Source organism: Strigops habroptila, chromosome 3 (genome assembly GCF_004027225.2).
Source record: "Strigops habroptila isolate Jane chromosome 3, bStrHab1.2.pri, whole genome shotgun sequence".
Lineage (NCBI taxonomy): Eukaryota > Metazoa > Chordata > Aves > Psittaciformes > Psittacidae > Strigops > Strigops habroptila.
Window position 1 is genome coordinate 57,205,946 of NC_044279.2, and position 8,708 is coordinate 57,214,653.

Here is an 8,708-nt window from a genome sequence, read left to right on the forward strand (position 1 = left end):
TTTCTGAAGAAACAGAAAGCATTTGATGGCACAGTTTGGGTGCCTTTGGTGAATAATGCAACCTTGTCTCATGATAGAAAGCCTTGTTCTCCTCTTCCTGTAAGGATCTAAAGAGGAAAACAAAGGGATTGCTTACACTCCCTTTGAGATCTCTTACATGAGATGCTGCAAGTTTACCCCTCTTGTTTCAATGCATGCAGGAGAGAAAGAGTATGAGTTATACTTTGGTATTCAGGTAACTCCTGTTTATGTTCCCCTGAAGATGCCAATTTGTCACAGAAATTATAATCAATAACAGAGATTAATTTTACTCCCTTTGTATGATCATCCTGTACAATCATCCTACCTGGGCAGACCATAAGGGAAATCCTACTGGATCAGTGGCCAGAAGATTGTTAAACAGCCTTTACTATTTAAAGTGCACAAAGAACTCCAGGACAGGAGCGGAGAGTGTTGAGTTACAGAGGGAGGTAAGCTGAGGACAAATACTAATCATAACCTGCTCAAAGAATCCCATTACATTCCTTGGGCCAAGCCACCACATGCACACTGCACTGCTCTCTTCGCCAACTTCTGCTGCAGGGCTGCACACTGGGGAGCAGCGATGGAGAAAGAGCATTTAAATTTGCCTGGCCAAAATATGTTTTCATAGTTTTTAATCTGTTTGCAGCACCAACTGAAATACCCTCGCTACACACTACGCTAATCTTCACAGAGAAACCACACTGGGCACAGGCATCATTCTTGTTCCATTATTGGCTTCCAGTTCTGTTCAGATCAGTGATACCAACCAGCAAAGACACAAGCACTTTGTGAGGATTTTTTTCTCTGTGCATATCCTATCATGGCCCATTAAGCTTGCAAAGGTCTCAGGTTAATTACTCTCAGGTTTCTTTGGCAAGCCATGGAAAGTAGGTCATTTTGGCGAAAGGTACTGACCTGCTTTTCCCTTGGGTCTGATCTTCTAGCATTTGAGTAAGATTTTGGGGTTTGGGTTAACAGTCTGGTGATTATGTTCCTAAGTGATTATGGTAGTGTATAATGTAGCTGTTGAAATGTAAGAGTGTCCTCTCAAAAGCTGATCTGTAAACATCTAATACCAACAGTTTGAGCAATTTTAGTGCAGTTTCCAAGCTTCACATCATAATCCTAGTGATGGCTTTGAACTAAGGTAAGAGGTCTGTTCTCTGAGTTTTAGTTGTGACTGTGGACTAACAGGCTTTGGTTTGGGCGAAGGAAAATCAGCTACGGATATCTGTATGAAAGGAGCAGTACACACTCTAAAACCAGGTAGATAAGCAACCTCTGGAGTTTTCTGTAGGCTTCTGTCATAATCTTTTTTAAAGGAAAAAAAAATCAAGCATCCATTGCTAGGATCCAACACTAAATCATTGTAGAGGCAGACCTCTATTTTCTCTGTGATATGGCTGAAGCATGGGGGTAGTAAGGCTACCTTTTGAAAAAAAACTGTTTAATGGGCCATGTTTCAAGCAGTACACTCTTAGAAAACAGGAAACTTAATTTTGCAAGCTATATTGGGAGCACTTTCTCTAGTTCCTTTGGCTGGTATTGTGTAAACTATTTTGATAAACTGTTGCTGAATCTCAAAATATACGGAAGGTTCTTAGATCTAGGTGCATCCCATGTCCGAAAAATTATGGCTACTGAAATGCTAGTTCTGCTGCCAACCCTTACTTACCCCAAATGACGTGGAAGGGAGAAATGCGGTAATCCAAATTTAGAAAAGATAATACAACACGTGTTAACTAACAAAACATATTGAGTGCATTTGCCTTTGACCAACTTTCAACTTGTTTGTGAACAGGTCTTTCTCGAGAACACAACATGTTTTAAATGACAGCACACAGGGAAGAGAATAGTGCAAGGTGCACAGGCTGCACATCATGCACTTGGCATCACTGTGCTGCTGGCAGGGGTATGGTTAATCCACAGTGCATGTAATCCACTCACCAATAATCAAAGAGCTACACACCTCATGCTAAGGAAATGAAAACAGCAACTGAGTTCTGTGACCTGAGTCTTGCTTTGTTGATTTATTTCTAAAAGTAGGAAAAATCCTCCAGCACTTAGCATGTTTTCATATTGGAGGGTTGCTAGAAACCAGTGTAACTGGTTCTGGTAGGAGAAGCAATGAATTTTCATATCTTGAATTCCTTGGTGTGATCTGTGGTTTTCATTCTCAAAGTTAAACAGACAAATCCTAAGAGTTACAATTTGCTTCTCAGGTCTAGTATCACAATCATTGCCTTTACTCTTCATAATTTCAAAACTATTGCATCGAACAAATAGCTTAATACTATTTCACATGAAAATGGTCCTTTTTTTAATATATTTTCACATTATTTTTGTTTTGTAACTTTGTGGCCTGATATGTATGTGGCAACAGTTTATTGCAAAAGATCCCACAAAGCTTTATATATTGTACAAAAAAGACCATGCCCATTGCTAACTTGCAACCTTACCTTTTTTTATTAGTTAATTTGAAGGGTTTGTTATTCTTTAAGACAGAAACTACGAAAAAAGACTACAGCTAACAAAGTGTGTGTATGTGTGTGGTGGTGGTGATTCAGATAGCTACCAGAGTTAGATTTTTCAAATCTTGTCTCTCAGAGGACAAGTTCCTTTTTCTGTTTGTAATGGGACTACTGTTTTCTCTCTTAAGCTGTGTCATCTCTACATTAACTATATTATTATTTTTAATTACAATTATGGATATTACTCCACCTGGGGAAGAGGTAGAATCTTCATCCCTGGCAGTGTTCAAAAACCCTGTAGACGAGTCCCTTAGTGACATGGTTTAGTGGTGGCCTTGGCAGTCCTGGGGTAATGGTTGGACTTGATGATCTTAAAGGTCTTTTCCAACCGAGTTGATTCTATGGTAACTGCTGGGTGGTGAATAACATTGCATCTTAAAGACCTAATATCTTGTCATAAAAAAAGGCCTAATCATTAGCACCTTGCAACAGCTGCTGAGATTTTCAGCAAAGCCTCCTCCTTGGCCTTGACCTAAGAAAATACTTCAAACCTGTTATTGCTCTAAAGGCTAGATACTGGTTTTCCCAACTCTAAGACCAATAATATTTAGGGTATTATTCTAGAGATAGGTATGTACATAAGAAACAATTTATCTGGCAGAATATTTCCTAAGATTTATGATGCATTTTGAATCTTGTCTTGCAGCGCAATGATACATAAGCCAGGAAATATGCATGAAGATTATTTTATATTCACTAGTTTACAGAGGTTCCCATTCTGCAAAGAAACCGTGGGCACAGAAACAGCTGGTCCTTCATTCAGCAACACTGAGAGGGGGAAGCTCATGAGAGAAGTGTGGAACTAAGATTTCTAATAAAAGGAAATACTGCTTTTGTAAATAATAACCAGAACAAAGCTAGAGAAGAGAGGCTGAAACCACTAGAGCTGGCTACAGCTTCATCTATAGGCCAGCCAGCTGTGTTACAAGAGTTGTTGTACGTGACCTTCCTCAGCCTGGACCTCTGTTTTAATAACTGAATTATAGTGTAAGGAGGAGGACTTGGGGAAGGTTCTTCATTTTATAGCTCTTCTTTAGCAGGAATAGAGGGCTTTTTGTTTATAGAGGAAGGATGTTATTTAAGGTCACTGGGGAAGGCATCTAAGCTATGCAACTCTCATTGGCTTAAAGTAAACATCCGTTCTCATCACACCTCTGTCAGTTATTTTAGGCAGCTAACTGTGCAAGGATCTGGTTATTGTGAATCCCATTTTGAAGAATTCATCATTCCTCCAAAATTTTGCACAGGATATTTAGGCACTGCCTTAACTCTAGGTGGTCAATTTTATCCCAGGGGATCAAGCGTTTCAAGAGAGCTGATGAAATGGCAAATATAATGATACCTAATTCCTTTTGTTGGTCTAATTACCATTTCATTTCATCTATATGGCATTAGATACATTCTAATTGTTTAGCAGGCAAATAATCTATGCAGCAGAAAACAAGAACCTGTTAAGCTCCCAACTTAACCAGGAAAACTACAGAAGTTCACAATCAGCAAGAATATTACTCTAGACTTCCAGTTGTTTAAATGCCACTATAAATCAACAACTCCCTATCCATTGGTATTAGAATTTAAAAATAAATGCCGGGTCCAGATCTTCAACTACTACAAATGGTTGTATTCACATTTCAAATCTGCTGGTGAATTTGCATTTAGCTTTAGAAATCAGTAAACTGCTCTGCTTGAATAACGCTTTTACTTCGAGTAGTCCACCCTTGCTCCAGTGATGCTTTTCAGTGAGAAAAATACTATAAAATTTGAACCAGAAAGACAAAGTGTTATCCTACACCCATAAAATAGGACAGCAGTGATTACCTGAAAGGAGACATGCCACTGTGAAGTATGGCTGCCTGAATTTCAGTTGAGGAGCAGGGACAACTAGAAGAGAGGCTGCATGTAGTTGTGGTATGGTTTGGAGTGAGGGGGAGCTGTGATCCTGAGCAAACATGCTACCCTGGGAATAACAGGATGGGAAGTCAACTGGTTATTAAAATTAAATATAAGAATTGAAGCAATCCTTTTGTTCTTTTATCATGGAAAATACTGAAATTGTCACATTCCTGTGATTTATTATTTCCATGAGATTGAGTTTTCTGAAGGAAGAAACTGTTCTTTGTTGTATGTCTGTAATTTAATTGGAACTGATGTAAAACTTTATTTTTATCTGTCCATCCTTTGGCCAAATTTTAAATCACAAGAGTTTGAATAATCCTCCTCTTTGATCTTCACTTATGCTTACAGACAAAGCTAGTGACAGTTAAACTGAGAGCCACATATAGGACATCGCAGCCTTTATTCACCTTAAACCAACCATCCTTTCCTCACCCTAATAATTGCCATTGGCATCTACAGACACCCACTGTTTTCACAACAGAAATAGGTGAATGTTTTCCTAGGATGTATGGGTAGTTGCTTATCAGTTCTTGGTTCCTTTTTTGTAACAGTTACTTTGTCCATTTTCTCAGTCAGATTTGCTCAAACCCCTCCTGTACAGGGACACCCGGTGCTCTGGGACCTTCCTCACTATTTTGTCCTTATTTGTAAGATTTCTTATTCTGAAATAAGCAATAATGCAGCTTCTGGTACGTGTTTCTTTGGACCAGGAGTACTGACATCTTTCCCAGCTCTATTCTACTGCAAGACCAAGGGTTCTTCCTGATACTTCCATATTTCATCCCTTTGCCTCTTGTCACACTCCCAATTTCTCTGTTCCTTCTGCGTCTGCTTCCATATTTGTATGCTCCCCATCTTCCATTCTTTCTCCTGACACTTCTCTGAACCTAGGCTTAGCCAATTCAATTCACTAAACTCAGAAAGATGAAAGTGGATAGTTTACTGGGTTAGAAAGCTGAATTGGCTACCAGAGGCAGTCTTTGCCTTCTTGTCAGAAGCCAGCTGGTGGATTGGTTCTGCCTATAGCATAACTTCACCTTAAGATGAGGGTCAGTGCAGCAAGGCTGTGAGTGCTGATGCACATTTGGAAACATCTTGTGACTTGTGGAAAGCTCCTGCTTCCCTCCCTCAGCTATGTGAGGGAGAGAGCACAGCACAGTGGCAGCCAAAGCTTGTTAGTGGGTCAGTCAGCTGCCTCTGGCATGGGAAGACACTGACCTTCACCTGCTCTGCCCTCTGCTATTCCCCCAAAAAACATGACATGAAAAACGGACTGCTGCTTTATCTGCCTTCAGTTCTTTCAGACGCTCGCCTTTTGCCATTTCTCTCTCTGCTGTGACAAGAGTGGGGGTTTTTTTGCACTCCTCCCCATCTGCTCTCTGTAGACCCCAGGCACATATAGATGCTCCCTGATGTACTTCTGATGTCTGTATGTGTTCATTCTGAGAAATGCTGCAGTGGACCACGCTGTTTACATTTCTAACAATCTTAAGTTGTTTTACAGAACGGTAATTGTCACCTCCCTGTGCCTTAAGTTCTTGTCCATGTACAATGCACAAACGCACAAAATCCTTTTCTCCTTTTCCCTTCCCTAATCCATGCTAATTTACTAATCTAGGCCACTGTGTCACACCACCACCCCATGCTCACCACTCCGCCCTTCTTTCCCAGCTGCCGAATGTTGGCTTGCTGTAGGGAATTTGGCTGTGGAGTGATATGTCAGTTATGTTGTGAAACAACAAGACTTTGATCTTAATTCCCAGCTGGTACATTCAGAGAAAATCTTAACTTCAACTTTACCCTCAGTAATAGATCTGGCCCTGACTTGTCATGTGGAATGAATTCTATTACTCCAAAAATAGGAATATATACAGTAATTGTCCTTTCCCTAATTAAATATTTATTTTGGTCAATGCAAGAAACAAGGTTGGTTTACTTCAGTCAATTTTAAAAGCAAAGAATAAAGTTTAATCTCACTGAAGTCAAGTTCTGAGTAAGAAAATTCCCTACTTCTATTCACCCCTCTTCCAGGAAAATGCTGTTACTGTCTGCTAACTAGGCTGCCCACTGATTTACCACTCAGTCCTCCTCAGTGTGCACACACACCTAGCAAAGCACAGTCCCAAACCCATTACATCTAGCTGAACTGTGCTTGTCACTTCAGCAAAAGATGGTGTTTGGAGTAAGACACCGCAGTCCTGATAGCTAGCAGATCAACCCCTTCTCTGCCACCCCTAAAGGGGGATAATATGTATCTCACTGAGCAAGAGATAAGGCCAACACTAATTATTCCCAGGAAATATGGCAAGGTCACAGGAAGGTCATAAGGACTGCAACATGTGCCAGGCAGAGGATTCACTCTCCTTTAGCAAGCTCTTACTTTTTTGCCTCTGAACACAGCAGGTTTTTTCCTACCACAGCAAAAGTATTTAATCATGTCTGGATGCTCTATGGAAGGCGGAGATAATTCTAGACTAGCTCACTGCTTTCCCCACCCCCCAATCCCAGGCATGCAGCAATATATGTGAAGATTAACTGGGAGACTAAGAGGAAGAAAGAATACAGGTAGTTGGGATAAGCAATCTTATCTTTAGATGACCTCTTTTAATCTCATTTGTTGCCAAGATCAACATAAGCACAAGTTCTGCATATTCAGAAAACAAAAGGATAACATGGTTGGTAGCTTTAATATTTATCTTGCATTAAGTTTGCCAAGCAAAACTAGAAGCTTAGCATGATATTGTGGGTACATTTCAAAGTTCAGCTATATAATAATGCGTTATGCATGGGAACTTTCAATGTATCATTAGGGTAAACTGTTTTTCTGGCATAATTTACAGTACATATTCTGATAGCTCTCTACTCAAATAAGACTTCCATGTGGCTTTGCCTACCTCCATTGTACCACAAAAATAATACATGTATCTACAGAACAACTAACAGCAGAAACACTGAAATACAATTTTAGATCTTGTCCTGCATCATAGGTTTATAAACTGAGGTGTTACAAACTACTAGCATAAATGGTAACTACATGGACATATAAGTGTTTATAGACATTTTCTAACCTTGGTGTCTGCTTACTTTTTTTCAGCCATTTTCTGAGTACCAAGAGAATGCTGTTCTGTGTGAGGCCATAGAAATCCTGGGCCCAAAAAGCATCATCATAGAATCATAGAATACCAACTTGGAAGGGACCTCAAGGATCATCTGGCCCAACCTATCTAGGCAAAGCATGACTAGATGTCCCAGCACTCTGTCCAGCTGAATCTTAAAAGTATCCACCTCCCTGGGGAGATTATTCCAATGGCTAATTGTTCTCATTGTGACAAATTTTCCTCTTGTACCCAGTCAGATTCTCTCCAAGAATAATCTGTGCCCATTACCCCATGTCTTTTCTATGTGGCTCCTTGTGAAAAAGGAGTCAGTCTTCTTTGTAGCCACCCTTGAAATAGGTGCATGGTGCAGTCTCTGAAAATACCAAGATTCAGTCATGATTAGCTGCCACAAAAGTGAATCCAGTTGGTCTCAGTCCATGCACATTGGCTGTTAATAGGTTGTTCGTTCAATTTTGCTAAATTGCAGTGTTTGCTGAAGACATATAGGAAACCATACTGCAGCCTACAGCAAGTGTTTCCATATCCAAAGCTCTATAAGCATCCATTTAATGGCTGCATTTCACATCTAATAGTTAGGTTAATCTGAGGTTGAGGTATGTTTATTAACATAATTAAGACTATAACAGAGAACAACTGAAGTAAAATTCCCCTTTCTATTTGCTATCCAGATGAGATGAGAGGTTATTTCTTAAAGAGGTACTTGGCTGCTGTGAGAGTTGAGGCATACTCGTGCCGCCTACGGAGCAAGGAAGCTGGCCTAGGGGCATGTCTGGCTAGACAAAGCCAGACAAAGGACAGGGTGAAGGTCAGAGAGAAAGACAAAAAGATTACTCTTGGGAGCACTGTTTTGTTAGACGCTTGGCTTTGCCCTCTAGGCATAGCAAGCCTGTTGCAACAAAGCAGGGCAACTCTTCCTGACCCCGGTAGCTGTACAAGCTGCAGCACCTGCTCAAGAGTCACCAGCTGCTCTGTTCCTGGCTCATTACAATGACTGCTAGAAGAGAAGGTAACATCAGCTAGCTTTATGTTACCAGAACTACCATCTTCCTGGCATTAGGACTGCTACCACTTGTGCTTCTGCGGGTCCTTGAATGCTCTTCTCCTTTTCGCCTGTTTGGGCAGCAGACCCCTTGCTCTG